Source organism: Rutidosis leptorrhynchoides, chromosome 10, assembly GCF_046630445.1.
Source record: "Rutidosis leptorrhynchoides isolate AG116_Rl617_1_P2 chromosome 10, CSIRO_AGI_Rlap_v1, whole genome shotgun sequence".
Lineage (NCBI taxonomy): Eukaryota > Viridiplantae > Streptophyta > Magnoliopsida > Asterales > Asteraceae > Rutidosis > Rutidosis leptorrhynchoides.
The window spans coordinates 53,043,029-53,064,093 of NC_092342.1; positions in this window are offsets into that span (position 1 = coordinate 53,043,029).

The window sequence follows — 21,065 nt, forward strand, 5'->3', positions numbered from 1 at the left end:
AGGTGACGGAAAAATAAAAGAAACTTATAAAACTTAAAAACACTTGACTAACCTAACCTTATTACTACAACTAACTTAAAATTATAATCGCAAATTGAGATTACTAATTGGATTGATAATTGATACATAGGTAAAAGTCGTCTAAAAATATTAAAGCTTACAGGAAAAACTAAATCCCAAATGGAAATAACTTAAAAAGAAACTAAAACTTAAAAAGGCGTCGCAAAATTCTAAAGTACCTAAATCTTAGTCTAAAGAAAAAGCACTTAAGGAATTCTACGGCAAAGTCTAAAAATCTAGAAATAAAAATAATTATGGCAAAAACTATGACTTAAAATTATAATTACGAACGATACGATTAAAAACAAGAACTAAATAACAAAAAGATAAAAATTATAAAAAGATATAAACTAAAATGATAAAAGTAAATTTTTTTTTTTTAGGCCAACAAATATTTCTTTGCTTTTCTTCTTTTGGTGTTTTCGTGACTTACAGCAACAACACCAACAATTTATTAGCTTTTCACTCGTGGGTCCCACCTGCAACAATTTAGTTCTTGTCCTTTTTGTTCTCTCACGTGATCACACCAAACTAAGTACCAACTTCAATTCAATTTGTTTCTTTCTTTCTTCTTTATGTCAATCGAGCAAAACCACCGAGGGTCCCACGATTTTTTTTTAACTTAAATAAAAAATAGAAAAGCAAACGAACACTCAAGTGTTTAGCTATATTATTAAGAGTAGCTAAAAACGAATTGGTTGTATTTACACTTCGGCACTATTGAGTAATTGTTGATGAATGTGAAGATCGTGTTCTCTAATATATTCAATGATATATTGGTCATGAACTATTTTATTATTAATAATAAAGACAAGGCAAGAAAAAGATTGAAATATAGTTAAACGCAAGTGTTTAAATTTTTTTTAACTTAAAAAAAAATATAGAAAAGCAAACTTTTTAATTATTTTTTTTAATTCAATTACTATTCATTGAATAGTAAATGAAACGAAATTAATTAATTTACTATTCACATGAAAGCGACATGATAGAAATTATTAATTATAAGTTACATAATATACCCCTAAAGTATTTTATAAATACGACTTTTTAAATCAAATTTGATTCGAAATTATATTATTATATTTTACTTGAATTCTTTTTATAAATGAAAAAATGGCTACGATAAATATGGTTGGAGTTTAGTCTCATTTTTATATCCAAAAGGCCAAAACAACACCGCTTCATCTTTTAAAGCTCACCATCGCCGTCACATACTATTATCGATTAATCAACCAAGTAATTATACAATAGCTACTACAAGATATTCCTAAATCATTCAACCTTTTCATCAATTATGTAACTGAAATTGGTTTAAAAATCCTTGATCTTGAAATCCATATATATGTTTACCTTAGCTATTTTTTTTTTTTCAAACTATACTTATCTAAAATTTATATATTTTACAAAATCTAACTAAAAAAACTTAAATATCCCGTGAAGACACAAAAAGTGTCCCAGGAATTACTTTTTTTTATAATTATATTTTTACAAATATAAATTAAAAATACAGCGTTTTAGCGCTTCCCCGGCAGCGGTGCCAAAAATACTTGACGTCAAAGCTAAGGGGTATAAAATACTATTAAATTTTAGCAGGAAATACTATTAAATACAATACAATTTTACACAAGATATTTATTTATTTATAGAATGGATATACTTAAACCTTGCTACAACACTTATAGGCAGTGTACCTAATCGTACAGTAGTGTAGTTTTTAGTAAGTCCGGTTCGTTCCACAGGGAAAGCTAGTGAAGCTTAACGCTATATTTTTAAAACTATATTTGTATAAATATATATATATATATATATATATATATATATATATATATATATATATATATATATATATATATATATATATATAGGTAGTAGTAGTATTATTATTATTATAAAAGGGGGTTTTTACCGTTTAATGACCGGTTTGTCGATTTTAAAACTTAGTCGCAGTTAAAACCTAATGTAAAATATTAAATAAATAAAAGACTTAATTTAAAGCGTAAAGTAAATAACGATAAATAAAAGTGCGATAAAATAAAATTGCGATAATTAAAAAGTACGATAATTAAAAGTGCAATTAAATACAATAACAATAAATAAAAGTGCGATAATTAAAAGTGCAATTAAATATAAAATAAAGGAAATTAAATATGAAATAAAAGAATTATGCTTATTTAAACTTCCGTAATCATGATGTTTGACGTGTTGATTTTAGTTTTATGCCCATGGGTTAATTGTCCTTTGTCCTGGATTATTTAATATGTCCATCTGGTTTTTGTCCATAACAGTCCATCAGTCATAAATATAAAGTGCGAGTGTCCTCGTCAAATTATCCTTATACCCGAAGTCAAATATTCCAACTAATTGGGGACTTAAACTGTAACAAGATTTTAATACTTTGTTTAATAATTACACCAGGATGTCGACTGAGTGTAACCCAAGGTTTTAATACTTTGTTATCAATTATGGCAAGTGTCCTTGTACATAATTTCACCCCTGTTTTAATTATTCTAGTGGCTATTAATCCATTCCCGTGTCCGGTTAAATGAACGATTATTCGTACATATAAATACCCTGCCCATCGTGTCCGATCGAGTGTAAATGGTTATTTATATGGACGCCCAATTGTAAATCTTTATATTAAAATTAACAAACTATCATTTAGTTAAACAAATATAAAGCCCATTAATAGCCCATAGTCTAATTTCCACAAGTGTCGTTCTTTTGTCCAAACCCCAATTATGGTACAAAGCCCAATTACCCAATTTTAGTAATTAGCCCAACATCATGATTACTTCGTTTTAAATAAGCATAATAATAACTTAGCTACGAGACATTAGATTAAAAAGGTTGAACATAACTTACAATGATTAAAAATAGCGTAGCGTTACACGGACAGAATTTCGACTTATACAATCAAAATATTCTCTATCATAATCTTATTATTATTATAATTTAAAATTAAAATTAAAATTATTATTATAATATTTATATTTATATTACGATAGAGAGTATAGATAGATTTTAGGATTGAAAAGAAAAGGTGTACTTATTTCATCGAATTACATGGCCTTTTATAGGCAAATTATAATTTGAAATTTTCACTTATGACCCCTTAACTATGCTCAATTAACAACTTTTTATTATTATTCATATTATGAATTATTTAAATATTATATTATATTCTTGAGCATAGTTGACTTGTACTTTCAGCTCCGTTGCGTCGAGCGTTGAAAGTTGTTTCATGTCTCGATTCCGGATTTTCGAACGTCCTTGCGTACTATTTTATATCGTGTACTTTGCGTTTTATAACTTGTACTCTTGTCATTTTTAGACGTTTCTCATCAATAAATTTGAACCTATTTGATTGTATCTCGTACTTTTGAGCTTTTTGGACCTTTGTGTCTTCAATTCGTCGAATCTGCCTTTTGTCTTCACCTTTTAATATTTAAACGAATATCACTTGTAAATAGAACAATTGCAACTAAAATCTTGTCTTTCTTGAGGAATAATGCTATGAAATATGTGTTCATTTTTAGCATTATCATTTGCAATCTCATGCAAAGTGACCTGTTTTATCACAGTTGAAAAACACATTATCGGAGTCCTTATTGTCAGGGACTCAGTACTGGATTGTTGAGGTTTCAGGCCTTTTGTAGTACGAGGAGCTGGATTAAGTTCTGTTATTGTTGTTTTTGCTGAAGCTGCCAGATGTTCTCCTGAGACTTAGCTATTTGCTAAACATTACGGCAACTTTGACAAGATCTCGATGTTCTTCATCAACATCAGAGTATGTATCTCCATTGGATGACATGGTCTGCTTTGCTTTGAACTGATTGGGGCGACTGGAAGCATCTTTGCTAGAGCTTTTGTTCACATACAGAGCCATTGGGTCATTGGTTCCAGCAGGGTTGGTTTTGAAGTCATGGACAACTTGAACATAAGCTTGGTGGCTCATTAGTTTACCAACAACTTCATGAATGTTTTATTTCTTGGTGTTCTTAGCAGCACGGAAGTTATTTCCATATGGTGTCTAGGTAGCATTCAGCTTTTTCAGGAATTTCATGTTCAGCTCCTGGTTTTCTTTGTTCACTCCCACTTTCTTCAACTCATTGATTACTTCACAGAAGTGTTTGTAGCAATCTTTTAGCGATTCATCAGGTTTCTGGTGATAATCCTCATACAGAGCGAGCGCAATGTCAAGTTTTGTTTGGTCGGATTAGCTGTATCCTTCCTGTTGACGAGTGATTTCATCTAGAAGTTCTTTTCCAGATTTTAAGGAGCTGACGGATTTGTACATGTCATGGGGAAGAGCTTGCGTGATGAATGTCCTTGAGTCAACGTTGGCTTGAGCTCTCTTGGCATCTTCACCCTGTAGTTCATAGTGTTTCAGAGGAACACCAATTTCAGGATGAGGAAAGACCTTTGGGCCATTAAGATAGGAGTCCCAAGGATTCTTGGTTTGATCTCTCTTTCCATAAATGAAGTTGTCGAATCTTCCTTTCCATTCGTCGAACAGTCCCTTGAACAGCATGGGTGGACGAGTATCCGAGCCCACGGCCAAAGTTTCATGACCCGTCCTAATCCATCTGGACGAATATATTACATTTGGTTACATCGCGAGGTATTTGACCTCTATATGATACATTTTACAAACATTGCATTCGTTTTTAAAAGACAAACTTTCATTACATCGAAAGTTGACAGGCATGCATACCATTTCATAATATATCAAACTATTAACGACTTAATAATATTCTTGATGAACTCAATGATTCGAATGCAATGTCTTTTGAAATATGTCATGAATGACTCCAAGTAATATCTCTAAAATGAGCAAATGCACAGCGAAAGATTTCTTTCATACCTGAGAATAAACATGCTTTCAAGTGTCAACCAAATGGTTAGTGAGTTCATTAGTTTATCATAAACAATCATTTCCATAATTTTAATAGACCACAATATTTTCATTTCCATTTCTCATAAATATATGTCCCATGCATAGAGACAAAAATCATTCATATGGATTGAACACCTGGTAACCGACCTTAACAAGATGCATATAGAATATCCCCATCATTCCTGGACTCCCTTCGGACATGATAAAATCGAAGTACTAAAGCAGTTCAAATTCTCTGACTGGGGCTTGTTAGTGCCCATAGATCTATCTTTAGGATTCGCGTCAATTAGGGTGTCTGTTCCCTAATTCTTAGATTACCAGACTAAAAGGGGCATATTCGATTTCGATCATTCAACCATAGAATGTAGTTTCGATTACTTGTGTCTATTTCGTAAAACAATTATAAAAGCGCAAGTATTCTCAGTCCCAAAAATATATATTGCAAAAGCATTTAAAAAGGGAGTAATGAAACTCACGATACAATATTTTGTAGTAAAAATATTCATACGACGATACTGAACAATGCAGGGTTGGCCTCGGATTCACGAACCTATATCATTTATATATATATATATATATATATATATATATATATATATATATATATATATATATATATATATATATATATATATATATATATATATATATATATATATATATATATATATATATATATATATATATATATATATATATATATATATATATATATATATATATATATATATATTAACACATATAATGGTAATCGAACAACTTTATATATTTTTAGTTATGTATTAAGAGTAATATTTATATATAATTTTATTAATACTTATAATCTATTAAAATGCTTATTTGATATATGATTTAATTAACGTTATATCGAGATAAATAATATTATATTAGTTAAAACATAATATTATGTAACATTAGTATATATAAATATATTTTTATATAAATATCTTCTGTTTGCAAAATTAATAATTGTAATAATATTAAGTTAAGGATAATAATAATAATGATAGTAATAATAGTAATAATAATATTAAAAAAGTTACTTTCAATAATGAAAGTTTTAATAAAGAAAACGATAGTTTTTAATGATAATAATTTTAGTAGGAATGATACTTTTAATAATATTAGTAGTTTTTAATAAAAAGATAAGTTTAAATATAATGATAGTTTTAGAAATAATGATGTTTATAATAATAATGATAATAATAATAATAATATTGGTTTTAATCATAATGATAATAATACTTATGATAATAATAATAAAAATTATATTTATGTTAATAATAGTCATAATATTAATGTTAATAATAACAATACTTAGCATAACAATAATAACAGTAATAATACTAATAATATTAATAATGAAAATGATAATAATAACAAATAAACTACCTTTAAAGCTTTTTCTAAAAAAAATGTCCCAGACCGGGCTTGAACCCGAGACCTCTCGCTACACACAAACACCCTCCACCATAGCTCTACCCATTCATTTCTGTTATATTATCTGATTAAAATTTATATAGCGCGTATTTCGGTTTTTCCTTCATCTTCTATCAAAGCAAAACCCACTTACAAGCAGCCCAACATTTAAACCCATTCATATGTTGCAGCCCACAATTAATTCGACCCAGGAGTTTAAAACCCAAAACAGAAATACAGATAGTGGAATATAACAGCTATTAACGATTCTCAGGAAACATAAATCATATATTCATAACACAAACTCGTCATTAATATGGATCATCATCTTCTTTGTCATCCTCTCCCGTTAATCACTGTATCATCTCGATCCTTAACATGATCATCATTCGTTATCTTACAATCATCACCGTCTCACATCATGAAAGGGTTTTCGAGCTTAATTGAATCAGCATACATCATCATCATTTTCGTTACAGTCAACAAGAAAGGAGAGAAAAAAATTAATTTAATTGTTTCATCATCTTCTTTTTGGTTGGACACGAGTGTATACAGCAGTAACAGTAGAGAAAGAAAAAAAATAAGAAATGAATAGCTGTAGCGATGGTCTTTGTTGTTGGGTTTCGAACAGATTTAAATAGGAGTGGCAGATGTGGTTGTTCATAGTAAAATCAGAAATACGTATGCAGTAGCATAAAAACGTAATAAGGGATGGTGTTGGTGTTCATGATCCAAAACAGAAAACAAGCGACCAACAACAGGAATGGTGCATGTTGGGTGTCATTAATAGAAGCAACTCGTTCGTGCAGCTGTAGCAGTTAAAGATGTTCGATAGATATTGGTTTTTTATTCACGAATAAAGAAAACAAAATTTGTAGAGAGAGAGGTGATCGTGGTGGATGATGACAAGTTGGTGTTGCAAAAACATGATCACAAAGGAAAATAAAATAACAGTGATGGTGATTAGGTTAAAGTAGAAGGGAGAGAGAGAGAAAGAAATTGGGGTGGCATGGTGGTGTGTTTAAAAAGTGATGAAGGTGGGTTACGTTTGCAGAGATAGAGAGATGGTGAGGGTTCTTGGTCATAAATAGAACGATACGGTAAGTGGTTCTTGGGTTTGTTTCGGTGATGGTTGTTTGAGTCATGATTAACAATGGTGATGGTTTGATCATGATGGTAATGACGATGGTCTAGCTTGATGAAAGTGGCGGTCTTGAAATGGTGTTCGAAAGAAATAGAGAGATAAATGGTTTTGTGGTGTCCTAAGGAGGTAATTGGTGGTGGGTTTAGGTGGCGGGTTCAAGGGTGGTGTTGGGTGTCGATGGGTTACATGAGTGTTTGGTTCTCGGTCAAAACAGAAACTATTTGTAGCAACATGGTGACCGAAATGGTGAAAGGTTGTGATGGGCAATGATGGTTAGAAAGGGTGGTGATAGGCGATGGAAACAAGAAACACAAAAGAAGTGGGTTATACATGTATGCCTATGTGAATGTCTATATGTGGATATATATATATATATATATATATATATATATATATATATATATATATATATATATATATATATATATATATACACTATATTCTGTAAGAAAGAAAGGAAGGACAAAAAGGAAATAGTAATCTAATTCCTCAATTAGTGCGTGATACTTTATAATAATAAAAACATAAAAAACGTGAATTCAATTTAAAACAGTAAAGCCATCGTTTAATTTGTATTATTTTACCGACAGTTTACACGGACTGGTATATCGTACTCCATTGTGTAACTCAGTGGCGAATAAAAGTGTTCAGAAAAATCTCATATTTTTAAATTAACTGTATTTATTTATTTTGGTCATTATGGTATAAAATTCGATCATTAATTTATTAAATAAAAATTACATCAACTGTCCCTCTCATTTATGGGTGAAATATAAAAAGTGTTAAAACTTAACAAATAGTTCCTAAATACATTTTTAATAAGCCTAAAATTTATAGAACTCATTTTCCTATCACCATTTATTTTAAAATTACATAAGTTTGAATTTAACTTGCTTAATATCAATCGACATATCAAACGAGTATTACAATCATTTAATATTTATTTTTAATATACTTTATTTATATATAGAGATATATTTTAAATAATAATTATTATAATATCCTATTTTTATTTTTATTTACATAAATAAATTTTAGTAACAACAACATACAATATTTAAAATTATGTTTCCAATTATTATTTATATATGTATATATATATATATATATATATATATATATATATATATATATATATATATATATACACCTATCAAGTTACAATTAATTGTTCGTGAATCGTCGGAACTGGTCGAAGGTCAAATGATTTCACAAAATAGTTCAAAAATTTTGAAATTCAATTTAGTAGACTTTGCTTATCATGTCGAAACCATATAAAGAGTAAGTTTAAATTTGGTCGAAAATTTACGGCACGGTTTGCAGTTGCCATCTTAACTAAGAATGGAAACAGAGTGGTGCTAGAGAGTAGAGGTTTAGATGAGATTGTCAAGTTAAGATTTCGAGCAATAAGGGTTAAGGATTTCGAGCAGTGAATTTAGGGTTTTGGTTTAAAACCACCTTTATGGAACAAAGTGGTTTTCGAGCAAAGCCATATTTCAAAAACAAACAAGATTTTTGAGCAGGGATTGATTTTTGAACATGGAAACTGTTGTGTTATGAAAAGGGAAGTTTTTGAGCAGGACAGGTATTCGAGCAAAACCTAGATTTCGAGCAGGCAAGATATTCGAGCATTATTCTAGTTTTCGAGCACGCAAAGTATTCGAGCAGTACCTAGGTTTTCGAGTAAGTAAAGTATTCCAGCACAATCCAACTTCTAGAGCAGTGACTTAGTTTTAGAGCAGTTAAGTATTCGAGTAATAACTTATTTTTCGAGCAGACAAACTAGGGTTTCAAACAAAACCAAGCCTTCAAAACAAGGTGCTTTTCGAGCAAAACCAGGTTTTCTGAACAACCAAGATTTCGAGCACTAAATGATAAAAGTCAAGGTTTTCGAGCAAGTTTTCGAGCAGCCTGGGGTTTTCTTGCAAGGTAAATGACAGTTTTTCAGACACCTTTAAATTTTAGACACTGTTTTCGAGCAAATGTCCAAGATTTCACACTTTTTTCGAGCAAAAGTATCAGATTTTAAACTGTTTTCGAGCAAATGTCTCAAATTTCACACTATTTTCGAGCACTGTTCAGATTATTTACAAAGTATTCGAGCCCTTTTAACTGAGAAGTTGAAGTCTTAATAATTGAATTTTGACTTCTTGATTAAAGACAACCTAGCACGTGAGTTCTTACAAGCAAGTACAAAGCTTTTGCACAAAAGGACAAGTCCTTTATCCTTTATGACATAAATTAAGGGATTATGTCAAGGACATGTCCTTTTCAAGCTTAAAAACTAACGGTTAAATAGGAATTTGGTGGGTATTATCCACTAGCTAAAAGTTTGGAGCCAAAATCTCAGTCAACAAATCAACAAAGTGGGTCACAATTTTAAGATTTTTGAGCAAATCACTTAGGGTTTCATTGTTATCAGTGAAACCTAAGTGGTTTTCGAGCGAGTTTGAACCCAGATGGGGGTTTTCGAGCAGGCTATCTATGACAGAAACACAAGTTTTTCTATTTTGAAGGCTGAATTAAACAAGAATTGATGGCAAACTCTTTATGAATCAAATAGATTTAACATATTTTAAGCATCCTTAACACATATAGAGCAATTTTGTACAAGCAAACTTTTATTAAACCATGTTTTAAGCATCAAACAGTTAAGAAACCAAGCATAGCAGAAGAAACATGTTCTTAATACATGAATATGAACTAAATACAAATTTTAACAGACATCATCATGTATCCCAGCCATTATTAACATATACATCGATTTTAAGAGATAATAACATGTTAATTTACTCCAATAACACTTCTCAAAGTCAACAGATTATAGATAGAGTCAAGTTTTTCACACATAAACCATTTCAAGCATTAACAAACTGCAATTTTCTAGCTTAGATTCAATTTTATTCAAGCAAGATTAACAGATTATATGCATGTAGGTTCGTTGTAGTTGATAAAACATGCAGAAAAATGATAAAAAAGTCGAGTTATCGTGATACCTAAAACGAAGAACACACAACACTTCAAAACACGAATCAATAGGCTTCAATCCTTGGATCTACAAGCAAGATAGCAAATCCCGCTCTGATACCAATTATTTGTCCCTTTAGATGCCTAGCTGATTGGTTTGTTAGTGTTAACGTGGGTTAGAGGTATTAGTTATGATGAACACTAGAGAGAAAGTAAGATAGATGTGAAGGTGTAAATGAGATAACTAGATTCATAAGTTGTGGGGAGGTTGTTTATATATGACAACCTCCCTAGTTACAAAAGTTACACTACTTAACCATGGTAATAAAGTTAAATACAATACATTACAATAATAAAACCCTACCCACTAAACTATTGCATAAATTAATGTCAACAGAATGTACAACCGACCATCTGAATCACATATGCACTCAGAAAAAACAGTTAGATTTTCGGCGATAGTTATGACAGTGAAACACGTTGGTGGACAACAGCGTCAATGGAAAACTCGTTAGAATATGCTTATCATGCCACAAAATCAAACGGTATGATTTCCTGAACCTCTAATTTATATATGAAAGTCACTAATCGATCTAAAAAACTATAAAATGACGTATTTGTTGAATTTTGTGCGGAAACCTTCAAACATTCATTATATTTAAAGAAGATTGCCAAAGATGAAAATCTAAATAAGTTGTAAGTTTTTGCGATAAAACCAACAATGAAGTATGTTGACATAAATGCCAACTAAAAACCATGACAAGATATTATTTATAAGAATCCGAATGCAAATTATAGTTTTGTAAATCTGCTACACCATATTCAGACCTCTAAACACCAGCGGAAGCAAACAATCAATTATCACCTGAGAATAAAATATGCGAGAAAAATGTCAACAATAATGTTGGTGGGTTATATGTTTAGTATAACGAATTGTATAAAATTAGACCACAAGATATTATTTTTAGAAACATATAAAAGATATTATTCCATTTTCCTTGAGAACTTGGTAACTTAACTTAACTCATATGTATTTACCCCTAGCTATATAAATATACACGGAAACATGTGTATATTCGTCGAAGTACTATGCATCCGTTGAAAACTAGCACGACAAGCACGGGTGGGGCGGTCAGGCCAGAAAGATCTATCAATAGGATTCGCGCCTACAACATTGAGTTGTAGCTCAACTGGTAGTGGTCTGCCTCTCTTAGCGAGAGGTTAGGAGTTCGCCTCCGATGGGCTGCAACATTGCACTCAATGTTATCCCTCGACCTGAAGTATCTACCCAGGTCACCTTTTGCTTAATGTGGGGGCAACGGGGAGGGGGTTTTAACGGCTATGCCCTCGAATTGGTCTGGGTTTTCTCCAGGACAGTAGTTGGGGCGGGTTATGCAACTACGGGAGATGAACGGGTGGGTGATCCCAAACTGATTTAAAAAAAAAGGATTTGCGCCTACCCCGATGTCAGAAACTAGTAGTTAGAAGTTACCAAATTAGTAAATATTTCTGTTTCAGCTCATAATGAATAATTTAAGCACGTGTGTCACATGTAAGTAAAAGTATATATTCTCATCCCAAAAGATTGAAAGATTTAAATTAAAGGTGAGACTATAACTCACCTTAGATTACACAGAAGATATATCACGCGTACACGAATAATTAATAGATCCAAGATGATCTTGACTCCAAACTAATTACGAAAGTAAGTAAATAAAAGTCTAACTTATATCAGGTCAATGCATGATAATCCTAGTGCTTGATGTGGATTTAGAATTAGGTAACAAAAGATTTGATTAAGTTAAAGTATTAAGTATACTTTCTATTTTTAGTAAGACTCTATTTTAGGAAAGTTTATATTTATAGTAAGTTTCCATTTTTAGAAAGTTTCTATTTTTGTAAAGTTTTCATGTCGGGAAAGTTTTCTTATTTAGAAAGTCAACTTAAGTCAATCGAAAGTGAAACGAGAAAGTCAACCGAAAAGTGAACCAAAAGTCAACTCCAGTCAACTTTGATTTTGAATGTAAGTTAATTTTAATATGATACATAATAAAATTTAATTTTTTACATTATAATTTTAATTAAATTAAATTAATTTAATTAATTTATCATAAATTAAATGATATAATAAATATAACATAAGTATTTAATTAATAATTAAATACTAATTATATTATAAGCATTTTTTAATTAGCATTGAAATCTTAATTATATTATATGTTTTTTAAATAAATCATTATATCATAAGTATTTAAATGAATTTTTAAATTCTATAAGTATTTAATAATTAAATTTTTTCATAAGTATTTATTAATTAAATAATAATTATTTTATATCATAAGTATTTTATTAATTATTATTAGCATAAGTATTTATTAATAATAATTATATGATTTATGTCATAAGTATTAATTATAGTAAAAAATTAAATTATAACATAAGTATTAATTAAAGATATAATAAATAAATATCATAAGTATTATTTAATAATAATTATTTTTTATAACTTAAGTATTTTTTTATAACACAAGTTTTTATGTAACGATTTCATTAATTCATATCTTGTTATCCGTACGCCAGATTTTAACGAGCCTTATATAATTTTTCGTCTAAACGAAAATCCCGACATGTTGATCAAGTCAAGAACAGCACAAATCAGACACAAATCCCGAGGTGACCTGTTGTAGTTATATTAATTTTTGATTTTTAATTCTTACTTAAATTGACCATATCTTTTTAACCGTTCAACGGTTTTTAACGAATCTTATATACTTTTGAGTCCATAAAATGATACCGACACCATGTTCTCATCAAATCAGCCCATAAGGGGCACGATTTTCAAGGCCATAGCAGATGTATTTTTAATAATATAATTAAGTTTTGGTAATATAATTAATTTTATCAAAACTTAAATCGTTCACATTTTTTTGATCAGTTCATCCGTTTAACATGAATCTTACATGAAAATTGTACTACTCAATGAAAGAAATTCAATGAGCTACAAATATATGTCAAGAAAATGTGGCACGGTTCCCGAAATCCCTGTTTTAACAGCTGATCGAAATATGTAAAGCCGAAAAATTCGATTTTTAACATGTTTAATTCATCCAACTTTCACCACAACAATAATCAAACATTATAACTAAACATACAAGATATATAACATATAAATAATTAATAATTGAAAAGTTAGGGTTTATGAAAAATTACCTAACAAGAAAAGTAGAAAGATATAAATGATGATTGGATCGAGAGGAACATGAATCTATAAACCAACTTGAATGGTGATCAACAATTATGTAGATGAGATCCAAAATTGATGATGATGGTGAAGGTTGAAAGTGGCGGCCAAAATCCCCAAGAAGAGAGGAGAGAAACTTTATCTTGTGTGTTTTTGTTAAATAAGAGATTATCCCAAATCAAGTTAGATAATATCAAATAATAGGAAGGAAAAGCTTTTTGGTGGGATACGCCCGTAAGGGTCGGCCGAAATACTCATTAAGAGTATTATATATATTTTTTTAAATTATCTTTAATAGTATTTGATTTTATCTCAAACTCCTAATTTGAACACGAGCTAGATTTAATTAAAAGGAAAATAGACAAACCTTGGGCCCTTGAGCCATGGTTTAGCCGAACTGGGCTTAGATGAGCCCACTCATCAAATTTTGGTTTTATAATTTTGCCCGAACGATTAAACGAACGCGATCTGATAAATATAACGTTACGCGATTTAAACACGCGAGAAGGATAAAGATCCACGAAATAAAATATGGGAATATTTTATTGATGCATACGACATTGGAATATCGTATTAAAATAATTCGGATTTGGAAATCACGAAAATATAATCGTTGGTTTAGAAACCGAGACGATTTATCGAATTTTAATTGTTATACGCTAGAACGTAATAACACTTAAATAAACATTTTCATTTAACAAATAATATTGCAATATATTTATATTATTAGATTATATTTAATCATATAGAAATGACATGGCAAAGATACCAATTTAACGAAAGTGAAATCTTTAACGGGAAAAGATACCGAATAAAATAGGGTCGTTACAAATTTAAATATATTCTGTATATAATATATACCTAGTACCTATATATACATAGTGTTGACTATTATCTCAAATATATTTAAAAATTAAGTTATATGATTTATAAATATTTTTTTCTATTTACAAATATGTTGTTGATAAAGAAAAGTATTTTTCATTATACATGTAAGTTAGTTTCAAAGGTTATGAGTATATATTTTACGGATATATATCGACAAGCTCCCCATGCAATACTTACTCTCTTTTAAGTCAATCTTATTCAGATTTCCAACGTTAAAGTGGATACAATATCGAACAAGTGGAAATTACGAAAAATATATATACTAATTGGGAGAACTTTACTTGAAAAATACAAGAACTTTGAGGTGTGTATTGCCAAGTGAAGCTAACCCTATTTAAACTATTCTTACTTCAAAATGGATGGCTAAGATTAATCTAAATCAATGGTAATGATCAAAGTGCTAGAAAGTTCAAGTATATACATGGTTCTGGATATACATTTAAAGTTTTCACACCTTTCCAAGGAGGAACCAAGGAGAGTGTTCTGAGAACTTCCATAGGGCTCTTGAACTTTCCAGGATTTTGATTGAAATCTCAATATTGGGTTACAAACTTAGTTAACTTAGTGGCTAGTGAAACTCTCCCTAACCAAAGTTCACCTCGTGGTGCCATTTATGTGTGAAATACAACTTTTAAATTTATAAACAAAACAAACCACTAATTATTATCACACATTACATACAACTAGTACCGATTAATGTAGGAATAGGGAGTAGGTTAGTCAAGTTCATTTCACAAAGTAAAGGTAATTTAATAGATTAGTTAGTAATGATTAAGCTATGTATTTGGGGGGTTTTTAATAATAAGGATTTTAAATTAATAAAGTAAAGACATATAATGAAAGTAATATTCATGTGGATCGTCAACCCGTAGCTTCGGACTAATCTTTGAAAACAGGTTTAAATGACTTCTATTTTAGCTCACTATTTTACTCACTAAGTCAGACCAACTAGTAAGAGAAATAATGAAAACAAGATCTAGTTAATAAATATGACCTAAAAGGGTTACTTGACTAGGTTAATCAAATCGTTATATTATTTACCGGTAAGTATACAAAAATGCATAGTTCATTATAGGCTTCAAGACTTAGTTTTACACTAGAAAATCTATTATTGTCGGTTGGTTCACGTTTAATAATATTCACACTATATAGGTTTACATAATAACAATACAAGTAGAGGTAAGTTTTTGAATTAATTGGGTTCCTCAACCCTACCTTTGACCTAGATATACCTTTCTATCACAACCCTCTAGATAGTATGTGGTTCCTTAATTAGGCATAAGAATGCTAAACTATACAAGTGTCAAACTCTTTTAAGTTGTTTTAATCCTAACTAGGGTTCATATTATCCCAAGTGAACAGTATCAAGATTAGCCCTTAATCGAGTTAAGGAAGGCATATAAATAAAAGAAAGCAGAAAAAGAAATTAAAGACATAAAGTAAACAAAAGACATTAATTTAAAAAAAGCTATAAATGAAAGCAATAAAAGAAATCAGAAAAAAATTAAATAAAATACTCAAATTAACCAAAAAAAGAAAGAAAAGAAGGTGTTAGGGTGTTAATCCTAACTGGAAAAGAAATGAAAAACTTAAACTAAAAATTTTAAACTAAAAACTCAAAATCAAAAACTTTGAAGGGTTTGAAAAACAGATTGAAAAGTTGAACATTCGTGTGTCAAATAATGAAAACAAGCCCTCTATTTATAGTGAAAAAACCCTAAAAATTTTCTCAAATCGCAAAATAGCCAACAATTTTGGTGTTAAACCTACATTACCTGTGACCACATAATCTTCTGGTACCTTCAAAATGAAATTTTTATATCTGTTTAATACAGACGTTTAGATTTTGACTCACCTCTCTCGGAGTCTGTATGAAGGAGTTATGTCCCAAACGGTGAAAACACGCAAATTTCTTAACCTTCAAGTAATAAACGGGTGATGACCAGGATAGCTAGCCGGTGATTCTTCCTTGCTTCTCGAATATCCCTATGACGTGTCAAATCCTTCAATTGGTGGTATCCGACAACTTCTTCATCTTTGGATTTCTTCCCGCTGGTGGCTATTGACATAGCCTGCGGTAAATTGGATAGTCAGTGGCTCCTTCATGCATCTTCACATCTCTTGAATCTTCAACTCGGTCGGCGACTAAATGGATAGTCGGCGGCTATTTGGTCGGATCAACAACTTTTGTTTTTTCTTGCACTTTCATCCTTTAACTTCCAACTTTTGATCATTTTAGCACCAATTTCCACCTTTTCACCTACAAACTCTTATAAACCACTTCAAACACATAATATTTTAAAAGTTCACGCAAATAAAATTAGCTTAAATGGGGAAGATACCACCTTAAAAAGGTTTGTAAAACAAGTATAAATGAGGCGGTATCAACCATCTTCATGATTCTTCGTGATCTAGTCCACGAACAACCCCAACAATTCTTCAGCCTACCAGATTGCTTCATTATCGAGTAAGTTATGCCACTTAACTAGGTATTCTTTATAGCTTAGCATACCTCATCTTTGCTTTGATCGATGTAATAAGATATTTTCAAACTAACGATCGAACGAATTCGCAATTACCATTGGTGCTCGTGTGGACACTCCCCATTCTAAATCTTTCTAGTCTCCAAAATAAGGATTTAAAAAATTTAGTGAAAGACTGGATGGATCTTTAACTTGGGTAGTAACTGATCTCGTTAAGGTACATTTTCAATACGTAAAGGTACATTCTCATTGGGTAGTAACTGATTTCGTTAAGGTACATCTTCCTAAATGTTTTAAATTGTTGGGGGTAAAGAATTCATCGTTACTTGATCCCCCAAACTTTAACTTAACTACTCATCTTTTTTTTTTTCGCCCGCTTCTTGATCGCCTTAACTAATTAATGATGCTCGTGCTAAGTGAGCTTGTTCGTGCCATTCCTTCATTGTCTCATAAGCTATTGGTTGTTTCCATCATATGAAGCGACTAGGGCATTATAACTTAGAATTCAAGGTTGGCGCCATGTCATCAACTCAATGGGCACTATCATATTAATTCGTAAATAAATTAATAAAATAATAACAAATTGGCTTAACTAATGAGAGTTTGACAAGTAAGCTAATTACCGTTAGTTTTAGATTTATATATTGATGTACTGATCCATATATGATGTAATTTTGAATTGATAAATTAATTTATTAACTTTTAGTTTTATTTTAACATTCTTATATTAATCGTATAGAGTAAACGAGTTGGGGTGCCCTCGCTTTGTGGTGGAGAAACGTTAGGTAATTCGATTGAGAAACATGAGAGAAAAATAGAAGCAAATGACATAAATTGAAATTGATAAAAAAAAAACTCAAAGTTTAAAAAAAGGAAAAAGACAAAATAATAACATAACAATAACAATTATATTAATAATAGCAACAATAACAATGATTATAGTTTATTGTTTTTTGGGGATAAAACAACAACAATAACTATAGTTAATTTCCAATAATTAAAAAATAATGTGGTTAATTTGTAATAAGTGAAAAAATTAAACAATAATATTTATGGTTGATTTGTAATATATGAGAAGTTTTGTGATTGATTTGTAATAAGTGATAAAGTAAGTATTCACCATTTTTGTCTTTTAGTTCCTTTGTCTGAGAGAAAGAACCCAAATGCCCCATAAAAAAGTGAGACGTACATCAACGATTCTTATAAGTCATTTACAAAACTTGAAAATTTTATATATATATATATATTGAAAGGATCCCTAGAGAACTAGAGTATGTAGAGAACTCATAGATTGAACTTCAATCTATGTGGAGATTGAGCTTCAATCTATGAAAAAAAATACAATCTGCAAAAAAAAAACAGCGAATCTGCACAGAAAAAAAAGTGAATCTGCAAAAAAAAAAAAAAAAAAAACTGCAAAAAAAGGTCAATCTGCACGCAGATTTACTCAATCTGCACAAAAAAAAGTCAAATCTGCACAGAAAAAAGTCGATCTGCAAAAAAAAAAAAAACGCAGATTGACTCAATCTGCATAAAAAAACTGGAAAAAATCGTCAATCTTGACTGAATCTGCAAAAAAAAAAAATCTGAACAGAAAAAAAAAATCTGCAAAAAAATAAAAAAAAATATGTGAATCTGCACGCAGATTTAGTGAATCTGCACGAGTTCCATGTGTTCTCTACTACCATGAGTTCTCCATGGATCCTCACCATATATATATATATATATATATATATATATATATATATATATATATATATATATATATATATATATAGTGGTAGGATCAAGAGGGAAGTAACCAATCGGGGGAAGCAATTTTTTTTTTTTGGTTTTTTGAAAAAACTTTGTTCACGAATATTATAGATTGGATGAAAATAAGAACATTTAGAAAAGACACTTCGTGATAAATGTTATTATTTTGGAGGAAAAACGCTCGAAGAAGTAATATATAACAATTATCGTGTTTTTCGAGCGTATGTTGAGGTTTTAGACATTAGGGTTTAGATATTAGGGTTTATAGGGTTTAGATATTAGGGTTTAGAAATTTAGGGTTTAGGGTTTAGATTTAGGATTTAGATCGAGTTTTTAACACGAACGGTTTAGAGTTCAGGGTTTAGGGTTTAGGGTTTGGTGTTTTGGGTTTATGGAATAAACCCAAAACACCAAACCCTAAACCCTAAACTCTAAATCGGGCTAAATTTTACTTCACAAAACATGAAGAAAAAAAATGTTAACATTCTTCACGAACAATATTATCTTGAATGTTATTTTTGTCGATCGTTTTACCGCCAAAATAATAACATTCATCACGAAGTGTCTTTTCTAAATGTTCTTATTTTCATCCAATCTATAATGTTCGTGAAAAAAGTTTTTTCAAAAATCGAAAAAAAAAATTTGCTTCCCCCGATTGGTTACTTCCCCATTAATCCTGCCCCTATATATATATATATATATATATATATATATATATTAATAATCACAATTAAATGATTGGTTATAAAAAGTATAAAGTTACGTGAATGATTTGTACTAAGTGAAAAAGTTAAACACTTAATAATGTGAAAAAAATATGTGATTGATTTGTAATAACTAGACATAATAGTGATAATAATAATAATGATGATGATGATGATGATGATGACGACGACGACGATGATGATGATGATGATGATAATAATAATAATAATAATTAATAATAATAAAGTAATTATTAAAATTTAAAAAGTTATGTAGTTAATTTGTAATAAGTGATAATTTTTGTAATTGATTTGTAGAAAATGAAATTTTTCGTGTATTTGTAAAACTTGAAATGTTAATTATTGATACACTTTGTGTTTTAGATAATAGTTAACTTACACAAATGGTCCATATGATTTACAACAAATAATGTATATTGATATCGATGATCTGTATATATTAGTAATTACACTGGTCGTCCCTGAATTTTTATATAACGCACAACGAGTGTCCCTCCATTTTCATTAGTTAACTCTTAACATATGTGATAGACATGAGGATAACTTGGATAAATTCATCATATATTTCTCCACACCATCAACCTACCTATTTTTATCACCTTTCTCGAAAAATCACAATGCATTCGATCCTACACTTTTTTGTGCACGAAGTATTAATGAGAAAACATGAATGCCAATTTTCTAGTTACGTAAATTGAATTAAAAAGCATCACAAAATTTTGTTTCCCTTTTCTATTAAAAAAACATTTTCCTATGAACATCAACGAAAGGATCCTAAAACAATATTCTATTTAAGAATTTGAATGAATGATTTAAGTAAAGATTCCGAACATTTGCAAAAAATATAGATTGAGCTAAAATGATAGATTAAGCTTAATAAGAAATCATCTATGCATGAACAATATTTTGGTAACCTATAATTCTTACAATAACCTTAACTCTAAAAATTTCACGGAACTAATACTTATAAAAATTTGTAAACAATTCATGACTTACCAAATAACTCACGACTTACCAAACTGAAAACAATAAAGTAGATAAATAAAACTGAAAAAGATAAAAAATCATTTATGCAAAAAATATAGATTGAGTTTAAATGATAGATTAAGTTTAATTGTAAATCATTTATGCAGGAACAATATTTTCGTAACCTATAATCCTTACAATAACCATAAATCTAAAAAATTCACGGAACTAATGCGTATAAAAATTTTCAAACAACTCATGACTTACCAAACTGAAAACAATAAAGTAGAGAAATAAAAAGTGTATCGAGAATAACTGACGTTAATGCTCATCTGTTTATTTTAGTCGGATTGAGAAAAGTTAGTCTTTGAAGAAGGATGACATGAAATATGCAGATTGATGTTGTGGGTAAGAAAATGTATCTACCATTCACACATTATAACAATTAAAGAAATTATTTAATAGATGTTAAGAGAAGGACTATCAATGTGCATTACATAGAAAGTAAAGGACGATCTGC